Source organism: Pteropus medius, unplaced genomic scaffold (genome assembly GCF_902729225.1).
Source record: "Pteropus medius unplaced genomic scaffold, Ma_sr-lr_union100, whole genome shotgun sequence".
Taxonomy (NCBI): domain Eukaryota; kingdom Metazoa; phylum Chordata; class Mammalia; order Chiroptera; family Pteropodidae; genus Pteropus; species Pteropus medius.
The window spans coordinates 13,515,523-13,533,904 of NW_024342473.1; the positions used below are offsets into that span (position 1 = coordinate 13,515,523).

Genomic DNA, 18,382 nt, shown 5'->3' on the forward strand with positions numbered 1-18,382 from the left:
TGTTTATCTGAAATCTCCATACGCTATTCTGAGGAATCCCCTAGCCTTTCTTGTTTATTGGACTTCCTGTTTCCTCTATCACATGTTTACCTCCTTCCTGGTTTATACCCTTATTTTGTGGAGAACATCTTCCAGGAACTTCCTAGAATGGTGTACAGGAAGTATATTTTTTTGAGACACTGCAAGTTGATTCTAGCTTTTCAGACAATATTGATAACTTGGCTGAAAAAAAAAATATTCTAGGCCCCATTCTTGAACATAATTCTGACAATGATGACTTTTTTTTTTTTTATTTATGCGAGGCAACCCTTGGTTGATCTCACAGATTGCAAGGAACTTGTCATTGTCAGCTTACATTCCCTTATTTTTATTTTTATTATTTTTTACATCTACAGCACTTGGTCTTCCTAGGTCGTCTCCCATCCAAGTACTAAACAGGCCCGACCCTGCTTAGCTTCTGAGATCAGACGGGATCGGGCTTGTTCAGGGTGGCATGGCCTTAGACAATGATTATTTTCTTTTTAACTTTTAGAACAAAAATTTGATGATGAATTCTTAAGTGACATAGGAACCGAGAAGCACATGACTACAGAAGTCTGTATAAGAATTTATAACACATTTAAGCTAGCCTAGAGTCAGTGTTACTGTTGAAAAAGCTTCATGAAATTGGCAGCAAGTAGGCACTGAATAAACAGTAGTTATTAATAACAAAAACCATATTTACATCTACAAGTTCTGATACAAACGAAGTTGATAAATTAGACCTAAAAGAGTCTGAACCAGGGGTTTTGGTTTCTCAAGGTCTCGTGATTAGTCTCCAATTTTATTAATTTCTCAAATATATCAAGTAATTCTTTTTATATTTTCTTAGTTGGGTAAAGCCAACTTGCTTGGTTGGAATGCTGATTAAATTCCCAATATTGGTAAAGTGCAAACGGCTATATCATAAAGTTCACCTTGCCAAAATTACAAAACCCTCTTTTTGTAAGCACACAGTCCTACGCACAACTATACTGCCCAGGATTCCAGTAATTTATATAATTAATAGCACACAAGAACCCTGAATAAGAAAAGGGAATTCAGTATCAAGAGAAAACAAAGACGACAACCTCCCTGGGAAACAAAAGAACTTCCTCAGTGGTTGCTATTCCCATTCAACCTCTGTAAGATTCCTGTTGCAGAAATTTCATAAGCACAAAATGCTGTAGACTGAGGAGTCAAATCCCCCCTTTGATTTTTAGGCAATTCTGCTTTACTCTCTTCTTTATTCCCCTTCCCACACTCGTCCTCTAGGTGTTAATGTTCAAAACATTGGTGTTCAAGGAAATCTCTCCATTTTTCCCTGAATGAAAACTGTGTAAGCAAGGGACATTCTAGTCTTCCCTTGGTTCCCTAATGTCTTGTTGCTCTTCAATGCCTACAATCAATCCAGAATTCTCAAACACAACAGTCAAGGCTCAGTACTAGGAAAATCTCTCAAAAGGAGAAATTTGATTTAAACTCCATACAACTACATAAAGGTATCTAAAATATTAATAAGCATTTGAAGGATCAATATAGATTATGTATAATGTGGTCTCAACCTCTGAAAGAACTATATTTAAATTTAACACAACAACAAATTTACTAATATAGTAGTCACCCCTTATCCTCAGGGGAAATGTTCCAAGACCCCCGGTGGATGCCTAAAATCCCTCAGTTAGAACCAAACCTGATAATACTATGTTCTTTCCTTACATATATATACCTTTTCACGTAAAGGAAGCACTTCATAGCTTCTCTTTGGCATATCTGAACTTCCAGCATCACCACTCTTGTGCTTCGGGGCCATATTTAAGTAAAATAAGGGTCACTGGAACATAAGCACTGTGATACAGCCAACAACAGTCTATCTGATAACTGAGATGGCTAAGTGACTAATGTGGGTAGCATACATGGCTTAGATACACTGGACGGACAAAGGGATGCTTCACGTCCCAGGTGAAATAGAGCGAGATGGCACGAGATTTTATCACACTACTCAGAATAGCACATAATTTAAAGCTTATAAATTGTTAATTTCTGGAATTTTCCATTTAATCTTTTTGGACCGTGGTCGACCACTGGTAACTAAAATTGTGGAAAGTGAAACCACAGATAAGGAGGAACTAACTGTGCTATCAAAAATACAAAATAAAAGGGAATAATGTGTTTATTTAAAAAATAATGGCCCCATTCCAGTATCAAAAAGCATGCCTAGTAGCCAGATCTTATTTTCTAATGCTATCCTCTAATAAAAGGAATCAGGGCTCCTTTTAGAAATGGCTGATTCTAGGACTGTGGCAGGAAATATACAAGGTGATTCTACTGCGTTTTGTAGTGCCAGGAGGCAAAGAAATGCTTAAACAATGACAATGCACACAAGCTTGTATGCATGGGGACTGGGCATGAGGGTGTGAGCTAATGATAGTACGTCAAAGGAATGCGAAAACGGACTGAAAGGGCTCCCTATAACCATAGCTGGAATAATTTGAGCAACAAAATAAAGTAGTATTGGATTATAACCCAAAATATAAAACAAATACCCATGAGTCCATACTGATATAAAAAAATGATTGGATAAATGAGTAAATGGGGGAAAAGAGACAAATCTCCCATGTAGAATCCAAATAATTGATGTAGATACCCTGTCCTCAACAAGGGGTAGCGTAACTCCCCACTCCTTAGACCATGAACTGTGCATAGTAACTTACCTTCGGAGAGTACAATATGGAAAGGGGAGACAAAAAGAGTAACTTTACAATGAAGAACCTGACAACCACCACCTCAGCCAGGTGATCAAGGCCAATCAACGGTCATAAATCACACTGACAGTACATATGCTTGAAATGATGTGATAAAAATGTCACTTTACCTCTGTGGTTATCTTCCCAATAACCCATAATGCCAGTTTTATTATGAGAAAAACATAAGACAAATTCCCAGAGTGGAGCATCCTACAAAATACCTGACCAGTACTCCTCAAAACTGTCAAGGTCATCAAAAACAAGGAAAGTCTCAGAAATTGCCACAGACAAGAGGAGTCTAAACAGACATAGCAACTAAATATAATAGGGCTCCGGAACAGAAAAAGGAAAGTAAATTAATCTAAATAAAATATAGACTTTAGTTAATAAGAAGAAACCAATATTGGTTCATTAATTATAACGAATGTATCCTGCTACTAATAAGGCATGTTAATAATAGGGAAAACTGGGTGCGGGGTATATGGGAATTTTCTATACTACTTTCTCAACTTCTCTGTAAATTTTAATCTATTCTGGAAAATAAAATCTATTAAAAAAAAAAAAGAAACAATAATCATCACTGCCAGGTCAGAAAGTGATCTGACCAAATCAGGGTGCATGAAGGAATTCAATAAAGCATTCACAAAGAAAGACATTACACACTTCTCCTATACCTTAGGAAAAAATATGGGACCTGTCATCCAGGTGCACAGTATCAGATCAGTTGTCTAATCATAAATATAAAATAATTAAATTTTAACTATATCTTTGCCTACCAGAATCAAGCACCCTAACAAATAAATACACAGCTAGCAACAAACATGGATGATCTGAAAAGAAATCTGTGGGAGACGGTGGCTAAAAGTTAGAAATTCAGTAACAGTTTCAATAGATTAGTTTTGCTTGAAAGTAAAAGCACACGAAAAATTTTGGAATCTATCACATCCTAACAGAGAACTACTAGAAAAATCAAATCAACAAATATTGAGTCTTAGCTATATATAAGGCATTATCCCAAGTATAGTCTCCAGATTGGGAGCATCAGTACTCCCTGGGGACTTATTTAAAATGCAAATGAACCCTCCCCCCAATTTATTGAATCAGAATCTCTGGGGGTTCAGCCTAGAAATCTGTGTTTTAACATGCTCTCCAGGTGACTCCCATGCATGCTAAAGTTTGAGTACCACTGTGATAGGCAGTGTGATCCCTTTGCGAACATGGCAAATCCATATAGTAGTCTCAGATACAAGTTAGCAGATGGAGAATTCATGTCACACAGCAATCCACCTGCCACATGATTACCAAGTAGCACTGGTAAAGCAAGCAGTCAACCCTCTTGTAACAGAAACTGAGTAGAAAGACTATGGTTAGATGATCTGAGCTTCTCATGGAAATTTCAAAATTAACAAACAAGCAAAAAGGAATATGACAGAGGCAGGCTGAGAATGCCGGCCAGGAGGGAGATACACATAATAGCAGGAGTAGTGTGGATCCTACCCAGTGATCCAAAATAAAGTGTTGCAATCTAGCCCCCTTAATATCTCCAAGTTCGTATTTTCCGTGGAAACATGTGGGATTGGTTTTGAGTCTTCTGCACTTTGAGACTGCTATGTCTGTCTTATTCTCACCTATTTAAAAATGAAAAGCACTTTCTATATCACCAATAAGAACAATTCAGCAGGATTCATTTCTATATATTGTGCTGCCAAATATAAGCCCCATTAATGAACAGCACAAGGGACTAAGGCTTGGCTTGGTAAAATGATTAGAGTGTTAGGAGAAATCTAGCTCTGCAAGTTGCCGTTTTTAGAAAATGCATTTAACTGCACCCTCCCTCCTTTTGCTTCAAAATCAGATGTTCATCCATCCCTAGCAGCAAGATGAAGACCTTAGAGAAAGGGCCCTGACAGCAAACCACACAGGTTGCAGACACGTCTCATTTTAATTGCATCAGCAACTGCTTAAGCAATTAATGAAAGAGAGAAAGAGGGAGGGAGCACAAGGGCAAAGAGAAGAGAGACTTGAGCAACCATGTGGAAATACTTCATCCTCACCCCAATGAGAGCAGGTGATTTATGGCAGCTGCACAGAGAATCAAATCCTTGCATCTGAACTCCCAGGCCACTTTCCAGGCAGCAATAAAGCAACATAGTCTAGATTTTCTCTTGCTTAAAATTTTATATCTCCCATTTTCCTCCCTGTAGCCACCAACAAAGATGAGGGTGGGAGAAAGCCAACAGATCAAGTGCGTGACTTAGCTAAGAAGTCCCTTGGGCAGATTCTATGCTTTGCACAATACTGGGATATAAGGATCAGTAAATACTAAATACTAACAACAGTGATTCATCAGAAGCATGCACATACTAGGCATAGGGCACAGTGGGGCAGGAACTCTATCAATAAACTTCTGCAGTTTTCTTCTTTTTCAAGTCGTAGCCCTATCCAATCACAGAAGAGAAAGGCAGTAAGATACAAACTGCCAACAAAAACCTCTCAGAGAAAAAGTGAATTCTCAAATGTGGCTGTGGTGCCAACAAAACATCAACATGAAAGAGAAACAAAAGCTCAGTCATTTGATGCCAAACTCCAGCTGTCATCTCAGTGGACAGAGAACCCAAAATTTTATCAGTGAAGGTTGGTGTTTTGGGGAGGTGAGGGTGGGAGTTGATGAAAAATGAGATGCTCTTGAATAATTCATATAGGAAGTTCCTAGTAGAATAATTTTGGGGTGCCCTCACACCCCCACCCCACCCACACTATTCAATCAAAAAGGACCAGGGGTCCTGGGTTTTCTGCAACAACTGATTGAAAAATTCTACTCTACTGTGTTTGAACTGGGGTTGCAAGAAAAAATGGTTATTTTATTTATAGCTTATTCCAAAGCCTCTCACAGAGCTTGATAGAACATGGTAAACCAACATATGCAGACAAAATGCAATGCCAAATAGACAATGGTAAAAAAAGGCAAGAGGCCGATCTTTGAGGCCAGGGTCCAAAAGTATTGCAAGTTGGACTTCAACTAACTTGGTCATTCCTTTCCCCACTACAGAATTACTTGGACTGCTTATTAAAAATATGGAAGATAATGATTCAATGAAAAATATTTCAGGGGACTTCCCAACTGACTGCTATGAGGAAAAAAAAAGTCCCTACTGGATCTGTTTTTTTGCCTACGTTCACAACTCATAACCACTCCCTCTTCACTCTAAACTATCTTGTCATTCTACAAATATTTATTCAGTGCCTACTACATGCTAACATTGTTGTAGGCGCTATGGATGTCTATAACACTGTCATGTAATGGTTGTTCAATTATATCTTGTATAAGAGCTCCTAGTCGAGTAGACAGGATGAGGCTCAAATTCAGATCATGCTTTACTAGCTAAGCTGCTTGCGTCAGGGCTTGCAATCTCTTGGAAAGGAGACATTTTTTCATTTGCTGAAAGAAGCCCCATGGCCTAAGAGAGGCCCCTAGTGATAAACAAATCAGACAAAAACCTCTGTCCTTATAGAGCTAATATTCCATTGTTGGAGAGACAGATGGAACCAAAATAAATTATATAGTAGTATGTGAGACAGTGATAAGTGTTAAGGAGAAAATGAAACAGGAAAGAAGGAATAGAAAGTTTGTGTAGGTGCGTAATTTTAGAGTATTCAGGGAAGGACTCATTGAGAAGGTGACATTTCTATGTTTAGAACTTTATCAAACCCACTCTCCCCTTCAGGCCTTTGCACTTGCCTTGCTCTCTGCCTAGAACTCCTCCTGGTGCCCCCTTCCCCAATTTTTGCATGGCTAGCTTTTTATCTTTCACTCTCAGCCTAAATGTCACCTCCTCAAAGGGGCCCTTCCTGGCTCTTTCCAAGTAAAACAGCTACTCAATATTCCCAGGCATTCCTAACCAAATGAAGATTCACCTACAGAGATTAGAGATTTGCATTCTATTCTATTTCCTGGTTTAACCTCTGGCATTTAGCTTCCCCATGCACAAAATAAATAAAAATAGTACCTACCATATGGGTTGCTGCGAAGATTAACTACAACTACCACCATAATAATATAACAATAAAAATGATAATAGTGGCTATTACTTATATAGCTCTCACCAAGTATCAGGCATTAGTCTATGTGTTCTACATTTATTAACCCATTTAATCCATTCATTTAATACATTTAAAGTGCTTAGCACTGTATTTAACACACAATACATAAATGTTTGCTGTCATTCTCATTATCGCCATCATCATGGCCACTCATGAGCTATTCTACTGCAGTATCTAAGCACTCTGTCTGATTTTCTGCTCCACTAAAGGGTCTATGCCCCAAAGTTCCTTATTTCCCCTTCTAGGATTAACAGTCTATAGAAGGAATGTATGTATCAACCTCAGCACTCACTCTGTACAAAGCGATCTCTCATTCCTGGCAATGGCATGGACTTTAAAAAATAAAGAAATAAGACTGTCCTTATAGACTGTATGTTTTAAAAGTCTCTAGAGGGCAAGTAGTAAGGTAGTATGGAACTGAAAGTCAAAAATCCCTGGATTCAATGATTCATGGAATGTTAGATGTTATGCAGATTAATCTCTCATTTTACAGATAAATAAAATGAAGTTCAGGGAAAGGAAGTTATTTGATGACTTGCCTAGTTACTTACAGTTAGTTCATTATAGACCTAGAACCAGAATCTAAATCTGTCATCTCTCAATCCAATAATTTTCCCATTACTCTACAGAACCACCAGTCCAAAGTGGCCACTTGCAAAATAAAGAGAACTGTACTTGTTCATCATAGAGGTCTCTCCTCACTCTGTTCTAATAGGAATGAAACCAACAAAGATACAAATAGTCTAATACAAACTTTCAATATTGGGAAATCTTAGGCTTCTAAAACAATTTCAAATTTTAGAAGGCAACAGGGTTGAATCCAGAGGAGTTAAGTATTTGACTGTATAGGTGTGATATTCAAAAGGTGCACTGAAATCATCTCCCCTTTTCGGGGGAAACATCCATCAGTGCAAAATTCCAACAGTTAAATATAAAGTCTAAGGCTGTGTTAACAGTAAACTATATTCTGCCTGTAGTAGAAAGAAGGATAAATTGAGATAGAATTCTAGTTCTGCCATTATTTTTTATGACTTCAGGCAAATCACTTTTCCTCCTTAAAACTCAGTTCCTATACATGGAAAATGGGAGAGGTGACTTATTATTGTAAGGTGCTTTCAATATTAACAGTCTAGGCTTTAAGGACAAATATAGTACAGAACAATACATAATTTTAGAATTAGCAACATGATTTTCCTTCTAAACAAGCTCTAGCAAGATCAGCTTGCTATCAGTTTGAGAATCGAGAGGAAAAAGAAAGGGACAGCTTGAATTACTAATTACTGAGGCTTAATTATGATTTACAGCAAATAAATACAATAGTTAACTTATGAGTGGATGTCTGGGAAATATTTAATCATGAAAATGATACCAGATACAGAGCTGGGAACAGTAAATTCTCAAAAATTTATTGAATGATGAACATATAAATGAATTAGCAATTATATATGTTTATTTTTTTAGGCAGATCAATCTGATCAAAGAGAACTTTTGTTGGCATAGAAGTGAGCCTCTTAGAGTTTGGCACTATAAAGAAGAAATAGACCAGATATACTGTACACAAAAGTGCTAACTAATGTAGAAGGTAAATGTATTAGTTTACTGTAACTGCTATGACAAACTCCCACAAACTTAGTGGCTTAAATAACATAAATTTATTTTTACAGTTATGAAGGCCAGAGTCCAAAGTCAGTTTAACATGGGCTGAAATCAAGTGTCAGTAGGGCCAGGCTCCCTCTGGAAGCTGTAGGAGAAAATCTGTTCCTGGACTCTTCGAGCTTCTGGTAGAAGTCAGCCTTCCTTGGCTTGTGGCTATATCCCTCTAACCTTCAAGGCTAGCATCTTCAAATCTCTCTCTGTTCCATCTTCACATCACCTTCTCTTCTGTATATTCAAATCTTCCCCTGCCTCACTCTTATAAGGTTACATGTGATTGCCTTTAGAACTCATGTATATAATCAAGGATAATCTCTTAAGATCCTTAACCACCACTGTAAAGGTACTTTTGCCATGTAAGGTAACAGTCATTCACAAGTTCCAGAGATTAGAATGTGGATATCTCTTGGGGGAACCATTTTCTTTTCCAGCTAAACATGGTAGACTAAGAAAAATGGCAACGGAGTGGAAACTAGAGTCTAAAATAGGTCTTAAAGTAGAGGTCAGGAGAGAAGAAATATGGTTTGGAAGAAGAGGAAAGGTAATTGAGGAAGAAGGGTGAGTGTGAGGTGGAAAGAACAGCATAAACCAGAAGTAGAAATGGGTGTGTTGTGCATAAACAAAGGCAAATATTTATTTATTTGGGGGAGGGGACCTAGAGTAGAAAGTTTCAGCAGGAGAGAAGTAGAAAATAAAAATAGTTATATAGGGAATAGTTTTTTGCACAGGTCTATATTTACCAATTGTGTGCTCAGGGGCCTTGGGGCAGCACAACAAACTCAGAAAGGGATTGCTAAACATTTTAAATTTTTGAGGGAAACACAGTATTTCTCAACTGTAGGGTACCACACAAACTACAGGATAGTTCATAGTTTCAACATTAGATCATGCTATATCCCTTTTGATGATGTCATATCTTTTTGCAAAACTGAGTTTTCAACCATTGTGATAAAAAGCAAGTACATGAGAATCAATGTGGGATGGGTATCCAATGTGACTCCAAAAGTCAAAAAGATGTGCAGTTCCCAACAGGTGCACATATCACCTTAGTAACTGTGGTTATTTAAGAATGAAATAAAATGTAATATGGTGTCAATTTTTCAACAAAGTTTTGATCATGGGCAAAAAGAAAAAAAAAAGAAAAATTGTTTTTCTTTTAATTTTGGGTATTATTTTTACAAATAACTATTATGTTGTTAGACCATACCTATTGAGTTGTTTAGACCAAATATTTAATAAATAGAACCATTAGATGTCTTTTGACCTAGGTGTGGTATGAAAAAATTACTGAGACACGAAGAACACTGACAACCAAGAAAGTTTAGGAACCTCTGACATAGGGCCCTATGATTAAATTTGAGCTTCTGAAATATAGTGAGACACACAGTGTCTAGGACAGTGATAGGCACTAATAAATGTTTGTAGAAATGAAGTGACAAATGACCTTAACATCCAGGACCAGGAAATTTAATTTGATAGTGACAGCATCATGGCAGAGGGAGAAGGAAATTTAATTTGATACTGAAGGGGAACTAGATGTTGTTATAACAAGGATCATTTCTTCTTAAATTTCCTCATCTCGAATAAGTGAGCATCTTTTAGTCAGGCTGTCCTACTAAAATCATAAATACCTAGTTTCTCTTGAATACAGCTACATCAAAAAAAATTGAATTGAATACCAGTGCAGACTACACATAAGTTACAGGATGAGTTACGGAAAGCAGACATCTTCAGAGTATCACACAAAACTGCTTTTCTCATGTTAAACCAACCTCAGTAACAAAGCTTGATGATTTTATAAAAATCTGGGCTAATTTTCCTTGTCTCAAAAAATGTGACATGAAAATAAAAAAGAGATAACTCAATTTAAAAACATTAGTATATCTCAAAATAATTTTAGGATTAAATACAAATGTTTCTTTTTGATCCCTTGCTAAAGACAGCCTAGAATACATGCATTTAACACCATAGATATCAAAAAATAATCAGAAGGCTTAATGAAAAGTAGAAGTCCAGAACTTTGGTTTCACTTTCCAGACTCACCTACTAAGTAACATCAATGAATGATGATGCTACTATTCTTTAAGATAGACTCGAACATGGCTTCTGAGCAAGGCCACTGGGAACTGTTTTCCTGGTATCTGTTGCTTTGAGACATAGATTTACCCTTAGTCATCTCGAATGTCTTTTGAAGAATTATTTAAATAATAAAAGATGAGAAGAGAAAAGGATACAATGGGAGGTAGTATGGTTAAAACTGTGGAAGATAAAGTCAGACTACCCTGATTTTAATCTTGGTCCACAAATTACCAACTAGGGCAAATTTCTTAACTTCCTAAAACTAGCAATGCGCATGTATAAAATGGGAATAAGAAGTAGTTCCTACCTCATAGAAACGATGTGAGATGTGTTCTAATCATTTAGTGGCTGGCACAGTAAAGATCAATAAATTAAAGCTTAAAAAATTATACCAGAAAGAAAAAAAAAACCCAAGAACATTCTGTGTGCATTTACTTCATTTGCTTTTTAGCTTGGAAAAGCCAGTGTAGTTAACTAGCTGACTGATGCTACCTCCTTCTTGACAGTCAGTGATACGCAAGGAAAGAATGGTTTATTAATACATTCTATTTCTCTAGCATTACCCAAAGGTTAATCAACAAATCCTGTTCCGAGGGAGAAGTATTAAGATAACACAATTACTTTTGATGCTATCTCACAAGGAGACTCAATGTAAGAGCAAAAAGGAACTGTGTAACCTCAGCTTGGGGAGGGGGCTACTGAAATGGCATTGCCAGTACACTCTGTTACACATTCAGCAGAAGTACCCTACACCTGCTTAGATTTGCTAAGCTTTCAGCATTTATAAGAAAAGATGCTCCTTGGGGAAAAGCCATGTGGGGATTGATAGGAGATTGTCCCAGAAGATTTCATAAATTATCTCAAATATAGAGCGGGATTACTTTCACCACTTTACTTATTCATTTATTCAACAAATATTTACTAAGCATCCTCCATATCTCATTTTCCAACAGTTAATGGGAATACAGGAAACGAAACAGATGAGGTCCCAGCTCTCATGGTGCTCTTACATTGTAGAAGTAGGGAAACCATAACAAACAAGAAAATACCAAGAAAGGATAAGTGCCAAAATGAAAATCAAACATGATGATATGATATGGGCTATCTAAATGGTTACTTTAGGTGGTCAGGGGAAGTCTGAGGAGATGACAATTAAACTGAAACCTAAACGACTAGCAAGGGCCAGTCTGTGTTCCAGGCTAAAGTTGGGGGTACGGTTGGGGGAAGAAAGCTAGTTAAAAGGCCCTAGAGTAGGAATGAGCTTTATATGTTTGAGGAACAGAACAAAGGCCAGCGTGGCTGGAGCATAAAGAGGGGTAAGAGTGGTATAGATAACAGCGGTAAGAAAAGATAGGTCACATTAAAGCCTCATAGATTCCGGACTTAGCTAAAGTCACACAACTTGTTCCTGGCAAAGCTAGAATTTAACTCCACAGACGTCTATCCCTTAAGTTCATGATCTTTCTAGAACACAACAGTTAACTTATCTTATTCATCTTTATGAATGGAATTTAGCTCAGTGCTTTAAACACAGTAGATATTTAGTAAATGTTTATGGAAAGAAAAAGAAAAAGCCTAAACACCTTTGCACATCACTCTTCATTTCTGTTCTGGTCAGAAAAATATCAACTTACCCTCCAAACACTTCTGAACACACTCACTGAAAACTACTAGGCTCTGTAGTTGTGATTCTCAATCTTGACCATCTACTGGAATCACCTGGGAAACTAAAAAATATTGATGCCTGAGTCTCCCACCCCCAGAAATTATGATTTATGTGCTGGGATGAATATGGATTAGAATTTTTAAAAGCTTCCCAAGTTATTCTAATGTGCATCCTAAGCTGAGAACCATTACTTTAGAGGTTCCCAAATTTAAAACCATATGAACCATATGAACGTTCAAGCAATTTCATCAACTGCTGCTGGGAATCAGGTCCATGGCAAAGTGATGGGGGACTAGGGTTACTAGAGTGAGGAAAAACAAACTTAAATAAGTGGTTAAGTATCTTGCTACACGTGCGTAACAGATGATATTAAGAAATTGTGTAGTATAATAATGGTATTTTGGTTATATAAGCAAATGTCCTCAGTTATTGGAGATCATGTTGAAGTATACAGGAGAGAGAGATCATAATGTCTCGAACTTCCAAATTGTTCAGCAAAACAAATGATTAAAATACACATATAAAGACAAAGCAAATGTGGCAAAACTTTAACAATTATTGAATCTAGGTGGTAATCATTTTACTTAACTTTTCTATATATTTAAAATTGTTCAGAAAAAAAAGGCTGGGGGGAGGGAAAATATCCTGTTACAATATAGTTAGTCCCCTATGTTTGAAAAGCTATCTTGGTAATTTTTTAAGATTGAATTCCAGGCTCTTCAAAGGAAATGCCAGTTCATGCTATCCCAATTAAAAGCATAAAATAAAAGCCTACTTTTAAAATATTTTTCAAATATTTAGTCTGTTTATAAATATTTTCTCTCAATTCAACTTAGCCAAGATCCTTTTTAGCCCTTATTTCCTTATAACTGCATAACAGGTGAAACTTATACACTCTAAGGAGTTTATGATGCTTCACTCTTCTGGGAATCAGATTTCCCAAAGCTTACCACTCAAGGCTTCTGTGCTATATCAGCAGCTTCAGGCTGCCTGCCATGAAATAGTCCTCGCCTCTGAATGACACTAAGAGATACCACCTATGACCTGGAAGAGTTACATACTACTAGACTGTAACACAATCTCTTTCCACTAGCTCTCAGAAGCAGCTCAGAATCAGTGAACTGTGATTAGGTCACCTGAGGTAAAACTAGGACATAGGCAATACTGTCTCTACCACTCCCTCCTCTACTGACAATTTAGGACTCTCTTATTCCAAACCTTACCCCGTTTCTTCCACATTGGTCCCTTTACTGATATATATCGCTGATATATATATGTGTGTATATATATGTATCAGATATATATATGTATATATATATACACATACATATATATCAGCGATATATATCAGATATATCATATCATATACATATGATATGTACATACATACATATGTACATGTGTGTATATATACACACACACACACACACACACATATATATATATATATATATATATATATATATATATATATATATCAGAATGATATGATTTGAAGAGATCACTAAGAGCCAGAAATTCTAGCCATTTCTTAAAAGGCCAGTTAGCTAAGCATATTTAATTAGGATTAATTTATTTAGTTGACTCACAGCTTAAAATTAAATGTGAGTAAAGGGACCAATGTGGAAGAAACGGGGCAAGGTTTGGAATTAGAGGGTCCTAAATTGTCAGTAGAGGAGGGAGTGGTAGAGACAGTATTGCCTATACATATATATATACACACATATATATATCAGCGATATATATCAGATATATCATATCATATATATATGATATGTACATACATACACATATTCTGAAGTACCCAGCTATGGAGTCTCATTTGAAGTTCCTATATTTCAGAAAGTCCATATTTCAGACATTTCAAATGTCAGCCATTGACTGGTTAAGCATACTTCTTTCTCCATAGCTAGTCCAGAAGAAATATGTCAACAGAAAAGTGCCTGAGTAAATGCATAGGTCAGTGTTCAAGAGGGTACTTACTGCCCTTCTTTAACCAAAACTCATAGTGAATTTTAAGGGACACGAAAAAGAAACTTAGCTCAATATTAAGGATGCTTATTCTAGTATCTATTTTATTTTAGTAATTCTAATGTTCAGAATCATCATAGCAATGACTTCAAATACCTTGGTCAAACCTAATTTTCCTGGTTTTTCACTTTGCACTTAGTGCTTCTAAAATTAAAGACTAATATTAGGGTGGCTCCATAGTGTAGCAGTTAGCATGTCTGCTTTATACGCAGAAGGTCCTGGGTTCTTGCCCCAGGTGGAGCCATGGACCATACCCCATGGTGCAACAGGCCCCAAGTGTGCTGGGTGACCCAGTGCACCAGGCCCCGGGTGCTTGCAGCGAGCACGTGCGGGGAGGAGACGCCCTGCCTTCAGAGATCCAGTTCTTAAGGGAAGCCGGGCGACATCCATGGGTCAGGGGTGGAGGTAAGAGGGAGGGAATTAAAGAGGAGAAAATAAATAAATAAATTTAAAGACATTAAATTCATTTATTAAAATGCTTATGTAACTTAATGGACATTCTTAGTAGCCTAAGCACATGTTAAGGGTAACCATGGAGCAGTTTGATAAATTATCAATGAAGAACTTTATCTAGTAAAGAGACAAGCACTTATAAAATTAAGGAACTATTAGTGGATAAAAGGATTTGTTTAGTAAGCAATATGCAGAGCAATGCATCAGAGACAATACTATCATTCACTGTACTCTAAGTGGATTGAAGGAAGTGGTTGAGTTTGACATGCTCTTATATAAGGCTGCTTTAATTAAACTCACATCATACAGACTGAAGCCTCACTGAAATGGGTATACTTCTCTTCACTTGCTCTACAACAAAACATACAGACCCTGGTTTCCCTTGTGAATATGAAAAAATATCATGGAGAGTTAATTCTAACTAATGGATGGATACTATTATGCCTGAAAACAAAACAAAATGCTTGTTATTTCAGGTATTGTAAAAAGTAAAACTAAGTCAAAATAAACCTTTGCTGTTTGCTCTCAATCTCTAAATGTTAACCTCTCCCTTATATTAATCACCTCCCAACTTAAATAAGACCAGAGAAGCAGTGATACAACACTCAGTATACAGTACTTAAAGTTACTCTTATGTGATTACCTTATGCTATAGTGGATTTCATAACAAGCAGCTTTCCTGACCACAACTCTCTTCTCTGAGCCACTTGGGGCAATTATTGTGACTATCACTCATCTGGCTCCTATATTGTTTGCTGTTGTTATTTCCTTAACCCTGTTTATAAGTATTGGTCGTCCATCCCCTGCAATTAGACAATTAGACTACAGAAGTGATCTTATATATCTGCATAGTAACTGCTCTCTTCCTCTCTCCCTCTTACTCTCTCTTTCAAGGCAAATTACCCACCCCCGCCCCCCACCCCACAATACACAGACACGAAGCTGCTGCTAATATTAAGATTAAATTTTTGCTGGCTTCTGTTTCTGAACCAAAAACTGAAGACATTGTTTAATTATGACAATAATAAGATTATTGCAAATAAACGAAGACTGTAAAACCCCTTTCCTACTTGTCTAGCACCATTAGTTCAATTTGGAAAATTTAATAGAATTATGTAGAGTTATCTCAGCCAGGAACTCAAAAAAGTGTGTGGCTGTGATAAAGCAGGATTATTAGTAACATATGAGCACAATGTGGATGTCATATTAGTGCCTCCATCAAATTAAATAATATAAGCAGCCAAGCATTGTGGTAAGATGACCAGCATTGAAGTTATACACAGACCTAGGTGATAAATCAACTTCTGATTCTTTCTAGTAGTGGGATTTTGTAAAAGTAAATGTTTCTAAGTCAAAGTTTCTTCAAATGTAAAATGCAAATAGTTATTACCTACTTGTCAAGGTTGTTGGGAAATTATCAAGATAAGTTATTGCCTGGCACAGTCTACTTTGAAGGCACTCAAAATAAATGATAGCTATTATTACTAATTACAACTATTTTCAGTGAACATAATTTTTACATTTATTTAGCCATCAATATTCATCAATATCCTTGGTACTATGCCAAACTGAGAAACAGACTGTACTTAAGAAAACAAAAAGCGGACCCTGGAAACTGAAAAGGTTGAAATGAAATTATTAGGTTTTATACCAGGATCTGAGATTTATTCTCAGGAGTTTGCAAGAAGTTTAGAGAGTTGTGAAACTCAAAAAGATAATTCTGATGTCAGATGATACACTGTTAAAGATAATATCAAAATATTCACAGGCAGCAGGAGGTACACCCTTATCTCACTGAAACTTGAACACAAACTCTAGTTCTTAAGGTAGCTTAACAAAAAGGCACACATTAAGCCTGCTCTAAAAAATAACCAAATGACTTTCACCCTCACAATACCCAAACACCATATTGTTTGGTTCCTGGTCCTCAGAGGAGAGGAAACATAACGTTAACATTTGAACTGTTACCCATGATAGGCTTTTGGCCATAAAGCCTTGGTAGGTACAAGTTTCTCTCTAGAAGTGGGTTCTGAAAGAATCAGAAATGAAAATTATTATGAGAGAATCCATTTTGCATGTTAAAAAAGGAGTTAGAATACAGAAACCTTAGGTCTTAAGCAATCAAATCTTAATAAGTAGCATTATTAATTTTTTAAAGTTAAGATTTATTCTATTTTGATTTGCTGTGTTAACACTGATACAATAAGAAGGTTGGGCAATGGGACTGAAGCAACGAGTGAAGAACAGACGAGGACCAACCCTCACAAAGATTTCTCTAGAAGAGAAAGACTGACGAACAAGAAAACAGTTTTAGGCAGTGTAAGTGCTATTACAAAAATAAAACAAGATATTGGGTTAGACTACAAATAACTGGGAGAAGTTACCACTAGATAAGTGGGCCTGGAAGAACTGATGGCTGAATGTTGAGTAAGCCAGGTATTAGGAGCAATTGGGTTGAGGGACCAGCAAGTGTACAAACTCTTGAGGCAGGACCAAATATAAGGCTTGTATGGTTAGTATAAGAATGTGGAACAGTGGTTAAGGACAGTTAAATAGGCAGCCATGGTCAGATATGTAGGACTTTCTGGACTTGGTAATTTGTATTTTATTTTTAGACTATTTTAAGCAGAGAAATTAGTGAAATTAAGACTATGATCGAAATCTAAAGATACTGTTTTTCTTTAAAGTTCACAGGTTCATATAAAAGCCTTTCAAAGTTCATGAAAAATTTACAGAGAAAGTTTATGACTTAAATTAAAATACACATTCTATGGATTTCAGTCATCTTTTACCAGTTTCTATTCTTTGCTCCCCTAATCTAGTCAGTTAAGAAATTCTGCCAATTTCTCCTGCATAATCATCATTTATTTTTTCCTTTTGCCAAGCATCCAACTTTAAACTCTTTTCCATCTCTTGTTCTTTTCCTCCCCTTTTCCTAAACACTTGCTCATGTGTATGAATGCGCAGAGACAGGCAAATTAAAGACATAACACTGTGGGGAGGTCCCCGGGTTTTCTATGTTAGAATCTAAGTAATAAGCACGAAAGAGTATTTCATTTCCAGGAATAGAAAATAAGGGATTTGGTGGGTAAAAGAAGAATATGAATAAGGTATAAACAAATTCTATCTAGATGGAACAGCATCTAATGGGTTGTAGAAAACCAAAGGATCGTCTGTTGAAAAAAATAAAACAAAAATTAAGGAGACAAGAGAAAGGGCGAATGCAGTAGCACATAGTTACTGTAGATCCAGGACAGAGTATAACAACTAATATGGTGTAAGATATGGCTACATAGGCTCCTATTTTCTTCTACTCTGTTTATCAAAACCTTATGATTCTTAAAAGGCCTGGTTAAAAGCATAAGTCCTTAGAAAGGCTTTCTGTGACCCTACCAAATCAGAATTTTTTTCTCCTTTACAGTCTATTTGAACTTCTATTTAACTCAACTTATTCTGTCTTATGTTATACTGTTACTCTTATGGGTACTATTATCCATCTAGCTTACATCACGAAAGGGGTGAACACGAAAAGTAGAATACCAAGGAAGAGATCTGTGAAGGCACTTAGTAAACTGGGAAAGTTTAAACAACTTCATTTATTCAGTTAATATTTGTTGAGCAACTACTATGTACC

At 36.5% G+C, this 18,382-nt stretch overlaps 1 protein-coding gene and 1 pseudogene across 4 annotated transcripts in view; both read right to left on the minus strand.

Moving 5' to 3' along the window:
• The window catches only part of ZNF609 (zinc finger protein 609), a 177,975-nt gene that overhangs the window by 78,841 nt on the left and 80,752 nt on the right, over nucleotides 1-18,382 (minus strand). The gene's annotated exons all lie outside the window — the stretch shown is intronic.
• LOC120604682 (uncharacterized) lies at nucleotides 387-505 on the minus strand (annotated as a pseudogene).